The sequence below is a fragment of the Alligator sinensis genome, unplaced genomic scaffold, assembly GCF_000455745.1.
Source record: "Alligator sinensis unplaced genomic scaffold, ASM45574v1 scaffold319_1, whole genome shotgun sequence".
Taxonomy (NCBI): domain Eukaryota; kingdom Metazoa; phylum Chordata; order Crocodylia; family Alligatoridae; genus Alligator; species Alligator sinensis.
Window position 1 is genome coordinate 1,105,964 of NW_005842375.1, and position 17,105 is coordinate 1,123,068.

Genomic DNA, 17,105 nt, shown 5'->3' on the forward strand with positions numbered 1-17,105 from the left:
CTCTTTCCCACCTTTGCTCCGAGTACCATGGAGACTCCTTCCCACCCCCAATTCCCACTGAGAATGATGGGGCATCCTTCTTGCCCCTGCCCCAGTTGAATACTTGCCTCTGCTTTCCACTGAGGATGCAGGCAGCTGCAGAGGGCTAAACTCTTTTGCAAATCTGGCCCCTGCTGTGAGCACGAGTCAAGCTCCTCACACCACCTGGGCTGACTTGTGCACAACGAAATCTGTACTCTTAAGTATCTGAGTAGCCAGGCTCCCCTAAGAGCCTTTGATGTCTCCTGCAGGCCCCCTCCGTACCAATCCACTCCTACTGGAACAGATTCATGCCTGCTGCTAGTTCACAGAAACCACAGGGTCATCTGTTTGACACATATATCCCCCTTCCCTACTGTATGCAATGTCCCATAGCCCTACATTCCCTTCCCTTAAGCCTTCCTCCCTCTGTGGGCACAGAGTTGGGGGCACGTATATTTTGGAGTGGAGGGTGGTGACAGTGGAGCTCTCACATCAAAGGCTCCTACTTCCCCTCCTCATGGGCTGTGTCGAGTGCTACAGGCCAGTTGATGCTAACGCTGAGTGACACCCTTAGCCAGTGCTAATAGGATTGAACAGGCCTTTTCCCTATGTGCCTTTGATATCACTGTGCTTACTACAAACACCCTTCAGGAGCAGATGAGAGAGCAGCCAAAGAAGGGAGTGATGTCTGACTCCTTTCTCTCCCTCCCCAGCATGCTCCTGCAGCTTCAGAGCCATGGCAGCTGGCAGGGCTTGGCCAGGCGACACCGACAGGAAGGCAGATCCGAAGATACGGAGCATGGTTCTGTTCCCTGTGACCCTCTCTGTCTTCAGCTCCTCTTAACAAGCAGCTGTCAGCCCAGATTTAGTTGTTAGGAGGAAGAGAGAGTGAGGGAAGTCTCTACAGACTCTGCCAGCCTTTCCCAGTGCCCCTGCGAGCACCTCATACCAAGCCAGCACAGCTCTGCTCTCTTGCTGACTTGTCGTAAGCAGCTCCCCACCCCCCATTCCTGAGTCCTGCTGGCTCTTACATCTCCTCTCCTGAGGCTGTTTCTCTCCCCTTCCTTCTGTTGTTTCTCTGATGTGTGTGTTTCTCTCTCCACAACCTCTTCTTAGCTCTTCAGTTTCGGTACAGTGCTCAGATTCTCATTCCGTCACATCTGCCTCCTTTCCGTCCATCTTTTCCTCATCCTTCCATCCCCCCTTCTCGTTTCTCCTCTCCCCCGTCCCCCTCAGCTCCCCCCATCCTCACACAAAGCTCAGTGTGTCACTGTTGTCTGAGATGACATTAATAAGCTCCCATGAAACAATGAGATTATGAGCTATGCCTTCTCAGCGATAGAATTACTAATTATTACCGAGATAAATGGGAATATCAATGATGAAAGTCAATATTATTGTCTTCTTTGTTCCTGTTTGTTTTATTTGTAGATGAAAAGAACACTCCGCCTGTCTCACTAGGATGTGGCTGTGAGCTGGAATCGTGCCTACTGGCAGGCACGCACGGAGCCGGCGTGTGATAAGAAATCATATTACACACATGCTTGCAAAGGGCTCTTTAAATCAACTGCTCTACCAAACAGCATTGTCTTTGATTAATTCATAAAACAGAAGCTGCCTCCTTTCTCCCCACTCCAGCATGAGGGGTGGGAGGCATTAGAGGAGTGAGGGGGAGAGGCGTGACGTGGGTGGAAGTGATTAATTGTTAAATGTAGCACAGAACTGAAAAGGCTCCACAACTGAATTCTTGTGCTTTTGCCTTAGACAGGCAACGTTGCCCAGTGGTTCAGACCCTAAGACTGGAAGCCAAGCAACCTGGGGTCTGTTCCAGGCTCTGACACAGACTCACTGTGTGACCTTGGGCAGGGCCCTCAGAACATGGCTACTGTCCCTAAAGTGACTGAGAAAGCAGCACCTCCCAGTAGAAAATCTCTTTGTTCCTTCACTTCATTCTGAGGCATAGCTACTGACTTCAGTGATACCAGGAATGCCTTGTGCACTCACATTAGTCCTATGGTACGGCCAGTACAACTAAAGAAAAAGTGAGCTGGGTTCTATTTTTGCCTTGTGTCCTGCAGCGTCAGGAGACTGGCTCCGACAACAAATCCTGTTCCTTGGGGTGAGCAAAGGTGCAGACCTCAGTGGCATCTTAACACACCACCTCTTGCTCACTTCTCTTGTTGCCAGGGAGGATGCTTGAGGCAGGAGAACCCAGAATGACTCTTTACTGCACTGGTAGCTCGAGGCGCCATCCTTTTACCTGGAGAGTGGACGATAGCCAGGCACTCCTTGGTGCTTTTTCTACCATTGTGTTTCAAAGGGCACATCTAGGCTACTTTATCACGATCATTTTCCACACTTAGGGCTCTGTGTTAGAAGAGGGGTTTGAGGTGCTTTATTACCAGTGTCTGTGCAAAGAGATCACTACGACAGTTATTCCATTGGAATATTCCAAAAATCAGCCACAAGAGCAGAAACTAGTTAACTAGCTAAAATCATGCCACCACAGATCTTCTCATGTGGACAGGGCTTCCTTTGCCTCAGCTACCCCATCCATAAGCACTAAGCAAGTATAATAAAACCTTCTTATACTGGATGAGCTGCTTGAATGCCATGGATGAAAAGCGCTGCGTAAACATTGCAATGTTGCCTGGGAAGGTCATCTGGGAATCACCCTTTGTACCCAGTTTATCCCTCAAATGGCCTGCTGTTCCTTATGAGAGGTTGAGGTAGTATAGGGATGCACATTACCACACTGGTGACCAAACGGTTTTCAAAGGGGGCCAGATACACACGATTACACTGTCAACTGCTTTCTTACACTCCTGAGAAAAAACACTCCCTGAGTTCTCAGTAGTGCAAATGTCATGGAAAGCACTCAAATCTGTACACTGCAAGCCTCTCCTCTGGGCAACCCACCACACCCACTGCACAATGTAACAGAGAAGGTGCAGGACTGAGAGGAAGGATCAGGATTTGGAATATGCACTTAGGAAAAAGGCTGCTTGGGAAATACGGCCTGTTACCAACAGTGGGATATGGGGAAGGGAAGGGAAACTGGCTGAATCACTGGAAGCTGGAGAGGGAGGTTGACAGGATCTGAATATGGTATCTTTCCTCAGTGCATTGCTGGAGTAGATCCTGATGGCCTCTGGGGTGGAACCACTGTCACTAGTGCATGGCTTGTGCAGATGCTAGTGTTCACAGGGAGCAAGCCAACTAGGGAGGGATACCTCCTTTGGCTGCTCTCTCATTTGCTCCTGAAGGATGTTTGTAGCAAGCACACTGATATCAAAAGCACATGGGGAAAATGCCTGTTCAATGCACTCTAATGGACAGCTTAGTCTGCCGCCATCCCCACTACAGTCCATCCTAAATACTGAGGAATGCATTAGAGCAAACAAACACCACCACCCCCAACCCATCGTTAGATTATACTTAGATCATATTTTAATACGGTGGTAACTTCTCCCCTAATCAGTACAAAACACCCTGGCCCCTCTCTGCATTAACAAGGACAAATGTTTCTGCAGCCTCTCCAAATGCAATGAAATCCAGAGAATTGGAAAAAGCCTTGCAGGAGTAATTATGCCAGTTTTTAAAAAGGAGCGGCATGTCCTGAATATTTCATGGAAGGTAATTTTTTTAAAGCTTTTTTAAAATCCTTTTTTCCCCTTTGTGCATGTCAGGGTGTAATTAACCAGAAAGTATCAGAGCATAAACCAAAAGAAATAAACTGCAGCACAGCCCTGTCCCTCTCTCTCTAACTCTTTTTCTTTTCCACTCTGGGTTGTTTCCCCCCCTATTTAACATTAATGTGACATTCTTAACTGCATGTGTATAAGATATCATCTCCCAGTTGGAGATGTTGTCATTTGATTACTGGGAAACCTCCAGCGGCTTTTAACCCACTCTACCCCAAATCCCCCAAGGTTACGGCTGCCTGAAAATTACCACCAGCAAAGAAAGAACAATGCAGGTGCCCCCTTATTTGGGTTGCCAGCATGGCATTACAAGGAGTGGGAAAGCCTGCTGGATCTTTTGTTGCTTGGCCTGGGAGAAGAGAAGGGGAAGCCAAGCTTTTAAGGAACTCTCAGTGTTACTGAATGATGTTTTTTTTCAGTGAATAAACTATTTGCCAAAAATTGTGGTTTTGGCTGCCCTGAACCTACTCATGGAATCATAGTGGTCTTGCAGAAGAGTTCTAGCTGAAAAGCAGAGTCCAGGGTCAGAGGAATCATGGTGGTGATGCTTCCTCTTTTACACAGCGATTAGGACATTGACCCAGCAACTTGGAGATGCAGACTGGATACCCCCTCTGCCAGACAGGATCTGAGCTCATATCTCCTCTCTATCTGGAACGTGCCAACCCACCATGCTGTGGGATTTTGGAGCAAGTTGGTTGTTCTCAGTCTGTCTTGTTGATGCTGTTCCACTCAAGACACCAGGACCCACCGTGGTCCAGGCTCTTATATATAATGAGCAGAGAGCCACTGTCCCAAAAAGCACCAACTTAATCTTACTGGAATGGACCAGTGCAGCTCCCCATCTCATCAGCCACAACATAACCTTATGTTGGACTTGTGCCCCTGGAGTCCTGACCCCAAACACTCCACCTGGCAGAGCATGCCTGGGGGAGGGCAGGGGTGGGAATGGGCTGACATCAGAATGATGGTTAATCCAAATACTTGTTTGGGTTGCCTGTATGCATTCTATCTGAAAGCCTCAGGCTGTTTTCCACAACATCCCCAGCTGACTGGCAGTAGTACCCTATCCACAGCAAAGATAGAGAAACTAAGGCACAGACAGGTTCAGGCCAATGAGGTAGGTCTTCAGATGGTGTCAGTCAGCCTAACTTTGAGCATGTGGCCCCATGCTTTCAAACTTAAGTGCTCAGGCAAAGGCACCAAGACACAAGTTAGCTCAAGATGTGAACTGGCAACTTTAGTCATACAATTACCCCAAGTTAAAAAAAAATTGGCCTGAACAACTTGGTCATAGAGCATATTTCTGGGCAGAGAAACCAGGGGGATGATGCCCACTAGGCTAAGTAGCTCTAAGAGCTGTAGCCAGAGACTGAGCTGCTCAGCACTACTTCATGCTGCAGTAGTAGTGGTCAGCATCAGCACAGCTGGGTGTTTCAGTGCATGGCACAATTCCCAGCTGTTTTCACCCTCCCTTACTGAGAAGGGTTGGCCAGGGCATCTAGCTTGAAACTTCACACAGGAGCAGTCTGTTTTCCTCCCCAGATCCCTTCCCCATTCCAAGGCAGCCTTTGAGCAGTGCTCATAATCCTGTTAGCTCCCAGCCACCAAAGCAGCGCAGGGTGTGCTGTTAGCATTCACCTTCATACTGAGGGACAGCGGTCGCATGCAGAATGTGAGGGTCGGGCTGTGTGGCCTGGCACACTCTCCTCCCTATTAGCATCTTACGCTATTAATATTTATTTTTGCTAATGTGATACCAAAAATGAAAAAAAGAAATCTTCTCATGTTAATGACTGTGGCAGCCCTCAGGGCAAGGCACATGGAGAGAAATCTGGGGCTGGCTTGACCTGGTAGGCAAAGGGGGGCAGAATTAAATAATGGGGAAGAAATTCAAATGAGATTTCTTCCTGGACGCTGGCTGGAGGGGAGAGATGTGTCTCCCTGGGTGAAGATATAGAACAAAAGATAGCAGGGGGAGATACTGTAGCCAAACACACAAGACATTAGACTAGGGGGCAAGAGACCTGGGCTCTCCTGACGCTGGGTAAGACTTTCCGTATACTTGTTGATGCTCGGGTTTGCTTAACTGGCTGGTGGAAGCACAGCCAGTGAAATAGACTGTGAGCTATGAGGAACAGTCCCATTAGGAGCTGATGGACTATGACCTGGAGTTTTAGCCTTTATGTGCTGACAGGCCAGCCCACTCAGGCTGCAAGCATGACCTCTCTCCCTCGAGTTAAGGCCTTTTGTAGGTGAAACAGAGCTGTGTCAGGATGGACTTTGCTGCATGGACATGCTCCAAGTCATTCCCACTTGCATCCCTTGCTGGGCTGGAGTGGCAGTTCTTTGGGGATGTGACTGTCCCTCACTCCTTCAATTTGGATGCTGGGGCCTGACCTTGTTGTTACCAATGAGATAAGCAGAGGAGGAGAAGCTAAGGCTAACGCAGGTGGAAACTGCCTGCTGTATGTTTCTGGTTCTCCCTCATTTTCCCTACGGCTCAGCTGAGCCCCTTTTTCTTCTCTTTCACTGCCTTCCCTCTTCATCTCTACCTTCCCCCTCTTCACCCTTTGCTTTCTTCCCTTTCTAGCTTCCTCCCCCTTCGCTCCATGAATGTTACCTTAGAGCCCTCTGTGCTCCTATTAATGCATGCAGCTCTCCCCTCCTTTCTCCTCTGTCACGTTATCTTTTTCAACCTTGCTCTCTCCTTTCTGGTTCCTGCTGCCAGCTTTCACCACATTTATAAACTAAGCCTGGCAGAAGGAAGATTCCCATTCCCTGATGTCCCCCTCTTTCCATCTGTAGCTTCTCCTGAGGAATGCCCTGCATCCTCCATCCCCAGGGCCAGTGAGGTAGGGGCAATGCCCTGACTCTGGCAGCTGGTACCCAATAGGGAAAAGCTGGGCACAGACTTGCCTCTCACGGGAGGCAGGGAGATTGGGTTCTCTCTCATTGATTTTTCTCTCTCTGAGTGAGCAGATTGTTCAGCAAAATGAAGTTATTGGGGGATGTAATGTTTTCTCCGCCTGACAACTTATATTGTTCACTCTCAAATAAAGTGCTGACCTGCACAATGGCATGCGATCCCTGGATAGATGTGTTTCTGTAAATGAGCTGGAGCTCCCCCTCCCTCCCCTTTGATCCTGGCTTCATACCATGCCAAGCTCTCTAACTCAGCCCTTTTCCCTCTCTTCTATTCCTCTTCTTTATCCCTTTTCGCTACCCTCCTGCCACACTTTCCCTAAGCCTCCATCCTCTCACCTCCTCTTCTTGGCCTGGTTCTCTCAAGGCCCTCACACCTGTATGCTCCTTTAGGGACCCCTCAAGTCCTGGAACAGCAGAACGAAGCCCTGAGAAGCTGAGGGAGTATAGGGATAGCTGGAGCTGGCAGCACAGAAATGGAGTGGGAGCTGATGACCTGTGATACATGGCAGCTGTACCTCCGTGGGGAAAACAGATTCTGAGGGGACGGGACATCAGAACATTATTTCCTGGTATCAGCTGGAAACCGGCAGCATGGCACTGAAGCCTGTTCTCTGATGGCAGTCCACCCTCCGTTCTGCCCATCTGCCCACACTGTCTGCGATGGAACTTGCAAGATGCTCTGCCCTCTGTCCCACCAGCTGGAAACTACGGCTTTTCAGGAATCTCCTGCAGGGCCATGAGGGGACATTGAAGGGGGTGGGAGAAGCGCCAAAGACAGCTTCCTCCTGCTACTGCAAAGAAGTGGAGAGACTCAGCACTGAGGGAAGAACAGGGGGGACACAGCACAGAAATTGGGGCAAGGAGACCAGTCCTCCCTCTGCCTCTGAATTGCTGGATGAATGGTATCACTACTCACTCTGTGCCTGTTTCCCCCATCTATATAATGGGGATAATACCCATCCCTACTGGGGCAATATGAGAAGCTTCATAGGCTCATGCACATGGAACTGTTTGAGACCTTTGGTCTTCTCTGAAGTCTGAGAGATCCTCAGATGAATATAAATGGAGGTGGCACAACACAGATACGTTAATGACACCTGCTGAGGATCTGGCTCTGGAAGCCTGACCTGTCTCCAGACACCTCTAACCTTCTAACAGCAGGAGAGCAGCAGAAGGAAAACACAGACGTGATACAATCATACAGGTCAAAGAAATGGGCCTATGACTGCAGGCAGCTCTGACTGCAAGGGGGGTGCAGAGGGCTTGCATCCCCTGCTCAGCTGAGCCATAGTGGTAAAAGGCTAGTGGTAGCATGGGATGAAACATATAAACCTTTGGGCAAAGAGGATAGACCTTTGTGTTTGTCTATACATATGAGCCTGCATGAGGGAGGGGGGGGGAGGGAGGGAGAAAGAGAGAGAGAGTGTGTGTGTGTGTGTGTAGGGTTACAAACAGATGTTGCCAAATGAAGCAGATCAGCTGTGCCGGGATGTCTGTTGCCCGGATTGGGCAGCACAGACATTGCCCCTTGTTACATGGGGTCAGGACCTTGCCACTCCAGAGGCTTCAGGGGCTGATCTTGTGAGACAGCTGCAAACACGGGAACCCAGGGTTCCCTGCTTGCAGATGGGCACCTGGGGAAACCACTGCCAGGGGATCCCCAGAGTGCCTCTGCAAATGGAGGAACCCAGGCAGGTTCTTCAGGGGCCCGATCCTGCATGCCGCTGAAATGGGAATTGCTGGGTGCACAAGACCGATCCCCTGTAGTTTTGGGAGTGCCTGCCCAAGGTGACTAGAGAACACAAACAGCTCCAGGCTGCCTGCACCTTTCCAACATAAAACAGGCAGACATCTGCCACAAAAAAGTGGCACAAATGTATGCCAGTAATTGTCGAAGCCACAGTTTTGGGCATTTGTGGTGTGACAAGGGGCGTGGATCCCTGTTTACTTTGCCTCTATACTGCCATAAAATGTTTTACGGCAGCACAAATGTGACGCTTGTTTCCAGCCTGAATATATTTGTGTGTTCCTCTGTATCTGCATGCGTGCCTGCATGTGCGTGGGGGGAAAAGGAGGGTGAACGGCTGCCGCCTCTGTGCATCTGCGGTCTTTGGGGATGAATTTCAGAAGCAAACAGACTAGGACTGTAGCCACATTTGTTCTGTGAAAATCTCTTGCTGATGGAGCCATTTAAAGAACACAGAAGAGACCAACTTGTTCCTGAGCAGAGCTTGAGTGGACGGGGACATGCAGTATTGCCAGCCGCAAGCATTTGAAACCCATGAGTCAGATTCCCCCCTCCCTGGAATCCTCAGCGTGGCTGGCTTCGAAACCATGAGGCTTAAGGAAAAAACATTTGGCATTCGTTATCTTTACCTTCTGCTTTCCTTGCCTTTTGGGCACGTGCAGTTCACGTGTACAAGCTGTTCCCCCCAACCATGGGGCTCCAAGGTTTTGGGTTTGTTTTTTTTTAACATGAAAAACTGCAATTCTTCTATCACCACATGACTCTTGGAGCTGGAGCTCTATGAAAATCCCTAAGTACTGCAAGGCTCAGGACAACATTGCAGGTGATTAGGGGTGGAGCAATACCATGGCTTTCAAAGCATGATTACTAGCATGTCTGTGCAAACAAGCCTGAGAAGACTAGAAATGCCTAAACCCCACAACAGTCCAAAAGTGTGTTCTGTCAGATGCCAGAAAACATGTATGCTTAAAAAATCATGTACCCTAAAAAACCCACTGGAGACTCAGGCTCAGCCCTGTTTCAGCACTAACAGCTGCACCAGCCAAATTATCTGGCCCCACCTCCAGCATCCTCTTTGCCTGCCATTGGCCTAGGAAGAGGAATGAGAAAAGGGACTCAACTTCAAACCCCGCTCTGTTCCACCACTTCACACTGCCTCCTTGACCCACAGGATACCCCTTGCTGCCATTTTGGAATTTGGGAGCCATTTGGAAAAAAACAGCAGTACATTTGGCAAACATCTGTGAGCCTAAATAGCCTTTAGTGATCCTACCTATTCTCAGTGTGTCGCCAGCCACTGTGTGGGACCTTTTTCCAGTGTCACAGAGGTCCTCCAGTGCAGGGGTGGGGCTCTGGTGATATTCCCAGCCCTGGGTCACCTGAAGTCTAACAAGCCCAGCCTTCAGCATTTTTCCCTCCCCAAGGGTATGACTAGGTGCACATCCCTGTTGTTCTCTGATTCTCCTCACTAATAAGCTCCCCTTAGTTGCTGGCCATGGCACTGAGGTGGTGGTGGGCCTCTTTTTGACTCGGGGTGGGAAATGCATGATTCTGCTGACAAATAACCTCAATAATCTGCTGCCTGTTGCTGATATCATAATCATGACACACTAGGATGACAATGGATCAACATTCTTTGTCCCTATCATCCTTAGAGGTTGATGCTGAACACATTGTGACGCTCATAGTGATGGGGCAGGTGAGAGGTGGAAACGATCACATGAAGGATCAGGAACTAGTGGCTGAGTGAGACTGGATGGGTCCATCCCTGCTCTGCAGCCAGGAGAGGGACGCCCATGTTCCACAGAGACCTTTGCTTTCTGAAGTCTGAAGGACCCCCACCATGCTTTGAAGGAAACACACAAACACACACAATCTAGAATTTGCCTGCCAGGTTCCTACTTCTTCCTCAGAGAAGGTACTCTGTGTTAGGTCAAGCCAGGCTAGGTGTCAGCCTATGCCATTTATGGAAACATCAGAGCTCAAGGGCTGGAGGAAGGAAGGCACTAGTTGAAGATTAGGAAATTTGGGCTCTGTACCAGATTTGGGGCAAGTTCTTTCATTGATATGGTGGCATTAACAGAGCGATAGGGAATTGAGTACATAACTCCTACTCCGTTTTAATGGGATTGGGGTACAATACTTAACTTCCCTGGGCTCTTCACTCTGTAAAATGGATATAATAGTACTGTTATCTGTCACATCTGGGTAATCTTTCTGGCAAGGTCTACCTTTCCATGCACAAAAACTGGGGCTCTAATCTCAGTTGGGACCTTGAATTGTTACCAACAATTAGATGACAACCCTGGAAACTTTATAAACCAAGGATCTTGCTGTGTGCCTTTGCAAACCTCTCTGGCCAATGCTGGCCTGAGGACACAGGGGAATGTGAGGATGACAGCCCCCTCTTTTTTGCATGTATGCAGAGATCAAGTGTATGCTGCCTTCTCTTTGCTTTGCACAAAGAATATAATACAAAGGGGTCATACACACACACGCACACATGTACGTGCACACAAAAAAAGTGTTTGACAAATCTGAGAGATGGTTCTGGCTCATTGTTCATGTTCCCTCATTTCTAAAATAGACTCCGAGTAAGGACGTTGCCTACCAGCTAGCCCCAGGTTAGCGACAAAGTTCCCCTTCTAAATGAGACCCAGAGCAGGAGGTTTCCTGCTGGCTAACACCATGATGCAGATAAAGTTCCTCCTTCTAAAGGAGCCAGAGATCAGAGTACCCCCTGCTAGCTCACACCAGGTTAGTGAAGATCCAATCTGAATAATTTTTCCTCAGCTCAGTGTAAAAAAGATGCCTGAATCATCCTGATTTTTTTCATTAGGAAACTAAATTCTGTTCTGCACTGAAAGATCCCTTTGTTCTCTCCAGAGGACTGACATGCTGGGAAATTGCCTAAGCCCAGTCAGCTCTGATGTTTGCCGTCTCACGCGTTGCCTGTATCAAACTGACAGTTCACAGATTTTAGTCTAGGATTTTACATGTACAGTACAAGCTGAAACCTGCTCCTGTCTTTTTCGACTGTCCTGGAGAGAGAGCAAGGAAGCAGGCTGAGTTGTGGAGCAGAGCACGATGTTGTGTGACTGTAATAGAGACATCTCACAAAGCACAGCAGTTTGAGGGCACTGTCACTTGCCCTCTGACAGCAAATGAAAAGCTCTTGTCTGCCCAACATCCCCAGCATTGGACAGAGGGGGGAATCTAACTCTCAGTGCAATCAGTGGGCAGCCATTTCTGCCTACAATCAACATAACATAAACCTTCTAGAGCAATGACCTTGTTTCATGATGGAGTAATATCCTAAAGATGATAGGTCACCCTAAATAAGACTCTTTCTTAACAGTACCAGTATTTCCCAAAGAGTTGTCCCAATATTACACATATTGTGGAGATTGATCGGAATCCTCCCTAGAGCTCTTACTGATGATGACATTTTTGAGGAATACCTTCCCTACCGCCATCCCTCCACCCTGTGAAAGGGGTGGAGTCTTCCTCTTTCTATCTAAAAAGGTGTGTATATCCCCAAGACTCATGGACCTGCATGGTAATACTAGATAATTGGTTAAAGAAATTTCTGCCAAGCTTATAGCACCACAGCCAAGTCCATGATTGAGTATCATGACAGATCATTGAACTTTATACTTTCTCCAACACAGTGCTATCCAACACCTGTACCGGGGGTAAAACTTCACCTACCCAAGTCAGATGATGTCAGGATGCAGGCTGATTGGCTGCCAGAGGCTCAGTGGGTATCGATCTTTCCTTTTCTTTCCAATTGTGCACTGAGAAAGAAATAACACATGAATTATAGCTTGTCTAGTATTTAAAACCAGCAAGAAACACTGTTTCTACACTAACAGCAAAGTTAGATTGGAAGGACAACCAACAGGATAACTGAAAAGCTTTTGAACAACTTTTCCTCCCAAAACATGAGTCCAATGGTGCATAACCTTCATCCAGACTGACATTTGAAAGCCATAAATGGGAGCATGAGAGAAAAAAAGTACAGAAATACTACGGACTGGGAGAGTTTATGGGGTAGAAAATAGGCAAATATATCACAATTATGTCTGTCCCATGTGACTGCTAGAAGAACCCACCAAAATCAATTACATAATAAAAGTAGTTTTCTAATGAAGGAGGAACAGAATTGGGCCCATCTAAGCAAAGTCACTCCTTGTGTTGCTACACTGATTTTAATGGAGTTATACCTAGGGTAGGTTTGGGAATACTTTTGGGTGTCCCAATATGGTAGGTAGTTTTCCATTAAGAGAATTGTCTTGTTCACTGTATTTAAACAATAGGTATCATCCTTCCTTTAGGACAGTGGTCTCCAACCTTTTAAGGTGACGATCATTTTTTGAAGTAAAGGGCAATCCAGGATCTACTATGCACCCCACCCCGCCCCGCCCCCCCAGCAGGTCAGTCTGGGGGGAGGCAGACTGAGGCTCCCGCAGTGAAGGAGGGAGTGGGGCAGGGGTGAGTGGGGCTGGCCTGGGGAGGGTCAGAGCCTGGGCGGCTCATCGAGGCATGCAGGGGGGGCTCCCACTGCTGCACAGACCCTGGCGGAGGCCCAGGGGGCACGTGGCCCCCTGATCTGTGTGTGGGACGAGACGGCTGCTGCTGCGCACTGGACTTTACGCCCCAGGCTTTGCCCTGAGCCCCAAGCTACAGTGAGGCTTGAGGCACAAAGCCTAGCGTGCAGTGGCAGCTGCCTTGCCCCATGCACAGATCAGGTGGAGGTACGTGCCTCCTAGGCCTCCGCTGGGGTGCGTATAGTGGCAGGAGCCCCCCCGCATGCCTGGACAAGCCGCCTGTGCCTGGGCCCTGACCCTTCCATGGCCAAGCCCGGCCGGGGCTCCACTCACTTGATGGCAGGGGGCATGGAGGGGGATCGTCCCACTCACCCAGCCCACCTGCAGCGGCAGATGGCACAACTCGCAGTGCCTGAAAGCTCTGAATCTGAGCAGAGTATTCATCTGAGCAGGAATCTATGGTTGAGGGAGAGAGTTGACTTAAATTCTGGGATGCTCTGAGCACTAAATACAACTGATTTGGAGCCAGTATGATACAACATAAAAGTATGAACAAATCTGAATCCCCAACAAGGCATTTTTATACACCTTATGCTTAAATTTGGACGCAGCTCCCCAAGATTACTTCTTGTATTCACTTGCCCCTGCACTTCCTGATCAGATACGCCACAACTTGTGTCAAAACCTGAAGTTGCAGTCCATCTGGGCGTTCTCTGACACGACACAGGAAAGTTTGCCTGAGAGGTCTGACTATGCTCAGGGTTATCCTGACGAACAACTGAAACAACAAACCTCCTGGTGTTCATGCAGCACTGTTATAAGCACTTTCCAAACTTTGTGGTGCTGCAACCTTTGCTATAGGACTCTTCCAGGCCACATGGTCAGACCCTATTTCTATGTGTGAGCTTCATTAAAGTACTGAACTGAATAGGTCTGATCAGTTCATCAAGCCAAATCTGTGGCTGATGGGTGGAGGGGGGTAAAGCAATAGGGGTCACACTGGATACTTTTGTGACACTTGCAGGAAGTCTGCCCACAACATCAATCCTTATTCTTCCATGAAAGCCCCGACCCATTGCCCCACTGCTAACATGCTTTAGTATACACATTTCCCCGCATCCAGAGGCATAAGAGAGTAGGTCCATACCCAGGGCAGCCATGTGAAGCCTGAGGTAGTGCCAGCTCTTGTGGTAGGACTGCAGTGGTGTGATCAGCTGTTGCTGTGGCAATGGCTACTTTTGTGTTCCTCCCCCTCCTCTTCAAGTTAGCAAAAGAGACTGCACAAATATGCCTCACTCCTCAAGACCCATATTTACATATAAGCATCTACAATAAATGAAAGGGGTGGGGAGCACAAGCGTGTCTCAGTGAACACATTCTCCCAGCATGATGAAATCCCTGTGCATCACCTACTGAACCAACATTATCTGGAACCTTAAAAACACATTGGTGGAGAGATATAAATTGAAGCACAGCTTGTGCGACTCTCCTTAAGTCCCATGGAGCATGCTAATCCGAATTCAGAGCTGCAGACAGATGGCCTATCAAGGCTGCGGCATGGAGCTTTTAGTCACAGGTGATAAACTCTCAACCCCAGCAGCACTGAATGGGTCTGCTTCAGCTCCTGGCTGGGGGTTTTATCCTTCTGAAATATGGGCGAGGTGAAAAGGGAAGGAGAGAAAGGGGGTAAGAGAGGAGAAACTGAAGGGTGAGCGAAAGAGAGACAGGAAGGTGCCAAATTGGGAAGGGAAGAAAGCTAAAGAAGAGAGGGAAGAACAGGGTGTGGAGGGAAAGCATGGAAAGAAGCAAAAAGGAGGTGAGGGGAAAATATGCTCAGAGGGAACACCAACAGGAAGGAATCCACTGGAACAGATGGGAATGGAAGGGAGTGGAGAGGGAGAAGAAACTGCACAGCCCATCTGGCAGAGATGTCCTTCTTGCACTTGAACAACACAGTCCCCTGCAAAACCTTCCAACTCTCTCCACAAAGCAGTGCTCCCAGGCCTTGCAATACCCAGCTTTCCTCCTTCCCTGAGGACTTCTCTGAGATGCCTCCTTTTAACCTGGCAGCAGAGCATTAAAACTCCCAGACACGCAAATGGGCCTTTGCTTCTTCTCTAATGCCTAATTTGCAGCTGTTAAACCAAGCGTGGGGAGGGAAACTTTGCCATTGCATGGAGAATAACGTGGGGTGAGGCCTGATCCTGTCTCATGCCCTGCCTGTGCTCAGCAGAGGCAGAGCAGGCAAGGGAAAACAGGGGAGTGGACGGGCTCAGGCCTTATAAGCCTTCTACCAACTATTTTGGGCCCTGTCAGGGCCCATTCAGGATATAAACCTGAATAGCTCCAGAGTTGCCCTAACTTGTACTCTTGCTTCTTTGGTTCCCTATGAAGCACAGATTAGTTCCAGTGCAGCAGAGATGTCCCCCAGACCTTCTCCATTCCCAGCAGGTCCACTATTGTCCAGGAGCAGGGGAGCTGCCTTCCTCTGGGGATGTTCTCTTGAGGCTGTTTCTATCTCTTGTGCCCCTGAAACATCTGCTGTAGGGCTATGTAAGGATTGGGCCTCATGTGTAAATGGACAGATGGAGAAACTGTGGAGACGTGTGAAGTGAACAGACTCAGCAAGCTGACAAAGCAAGAAGCGATGTGCTAATGATTCTTCCATGAACTCAGCCCTGGAAGTCCTTGGTTTGGGTCCAGGTGAGAACCAAGATCAAGTCGTGTGTGAAATCTGTAGTTCTGGTCCAGTAAATGACTGCATAAACAAAGGCATTATCTCCATCCTGCTCTCCTGAGTTTCACCCCCATTATAGCTCTTATTTTAATTGCCTGATATCATCTGCCAAGGCAGAAGGCGGCCCCTCCTGCTACTTAAAAAAAAATCTTTATGGCATGCTCATGATTTTATGAGAGTCTGGAGAACAGAACCCAGGCTGGGTGCCAGGTGCCTCATGGGACAAATCTGGGAAGGCTGGAGGCTCCAGCTTTCTAGACCCTGCCCTCAAGGTGGGCTGGGGAAGGGAGTCCCTTAAAATGGATTTTTCCAGGAAATCCCTTCCCATGAAAATGCTGTGATTTGAGACATTTTGCCTTGGTTAGGAACAATTTTTTCCCCCATAAATTGTAAAATTTTTTACAGGAAAGGATCTCCATTTCCCAGCCAGCTCTAAAGGACAACTGAGAAGCTGCAGCCAGAGACTTTCATTACTAGGGAGTGGGTTGAGGCCTAGCCCAGGCTGCCAGGCACCAAACATTACCATCTGATGCTGGCAGTGCGGGATGCTTGCCTCCATAACTATTTAGTGGCCACAGCACAGATACTAGAAATCCACTTGCCACCTTCAGGTTGAACACTTGGCAGAGTGGGACCATGGAGTGAATGGGTCAGAAGACTGAACACTTCTGCACAGACACAATAGCCTAAGCTCAGAGGCAGGGATATAGCTTCGCTACTTTTATTGTAGCAGCTTCTAGGACTGTCAATTCAGCCCCTTTTAACAGGACTGAATTCAAGAACGAGGACTGGCAAAGACAGGAAGACAGTCTGGGCATAGGTACTCTTCAGAGAAAGTTCCTAGCTAAACACCCTTTCCTCCCCCTCCATCAGACTAAGTTTAGGACTTTTGGCGAGAACTACCAGAATGAATTGATAGCCGTGTGCGTTTAATTGGAGGAGGTGACCTCCAGAACATGGGGCTGGCCTGTACTCCTATAATCGCTAAGACAAGCGTGAGAACAAGGAGTGGGAGTTGTCTCCTTAGAGCAATCCAAACAGGAAGCATCTTGCAATAACACTTGCAAAACCCACTCTGTCGCTTTTCTCCGTTCTAAGCGCTCCCAGGATTTCAATAAATGCCACAATGCAATAACACAAGATTAGCAACCAAAACTAAAGCCGAAAAGCTCTCCGCAGTCTCCAGGATGGCAGGTCATAAATGTGAAATCCTGCAGAACACACATTATAGTGCCTTTGCATAACAAAACCAGCAAGAACTACTGGAGTTTCTACCCCTCAGGAGAGACATACAACTCCATTTGCTCTTCTGTCTTGTGGGGATTGTATCCCCATTCTCACCAACATCCAAAATGACACTGAAACTATGTCTTGTATCTGGATGAAGCAAAGGACATCACAGGTTCTATCTCTCTCAC

The 17,105-nt window shown here is 48.5% G+C and overlaps 1 protein-coding gene across 3 annotated transcripts in view; it reads right to left on the reverse strand.

Annotated features, from left to right (window-relative positions):
* LINGO1 (leucine rich repeat and Ig domain containing 1) overlaps positions 1–17,105 on the reverse strand; it is a 285,485-nt gene that overhangs the window by 145,117 nt on the left and 123,263 nt on the right. For all 3 annotated transcript variants that reach the window (XM_006029389.3, XM_006029387.3, XM_006029388.3), the window contains exon 3: positions 12,112–12,197. The gene's annotated coding sequence lies outside the window, so the exon portion shown is untranslated. The remainder of the gene's footprint in view (positions 1–12,111; positions 12,198–17,105) is intronic.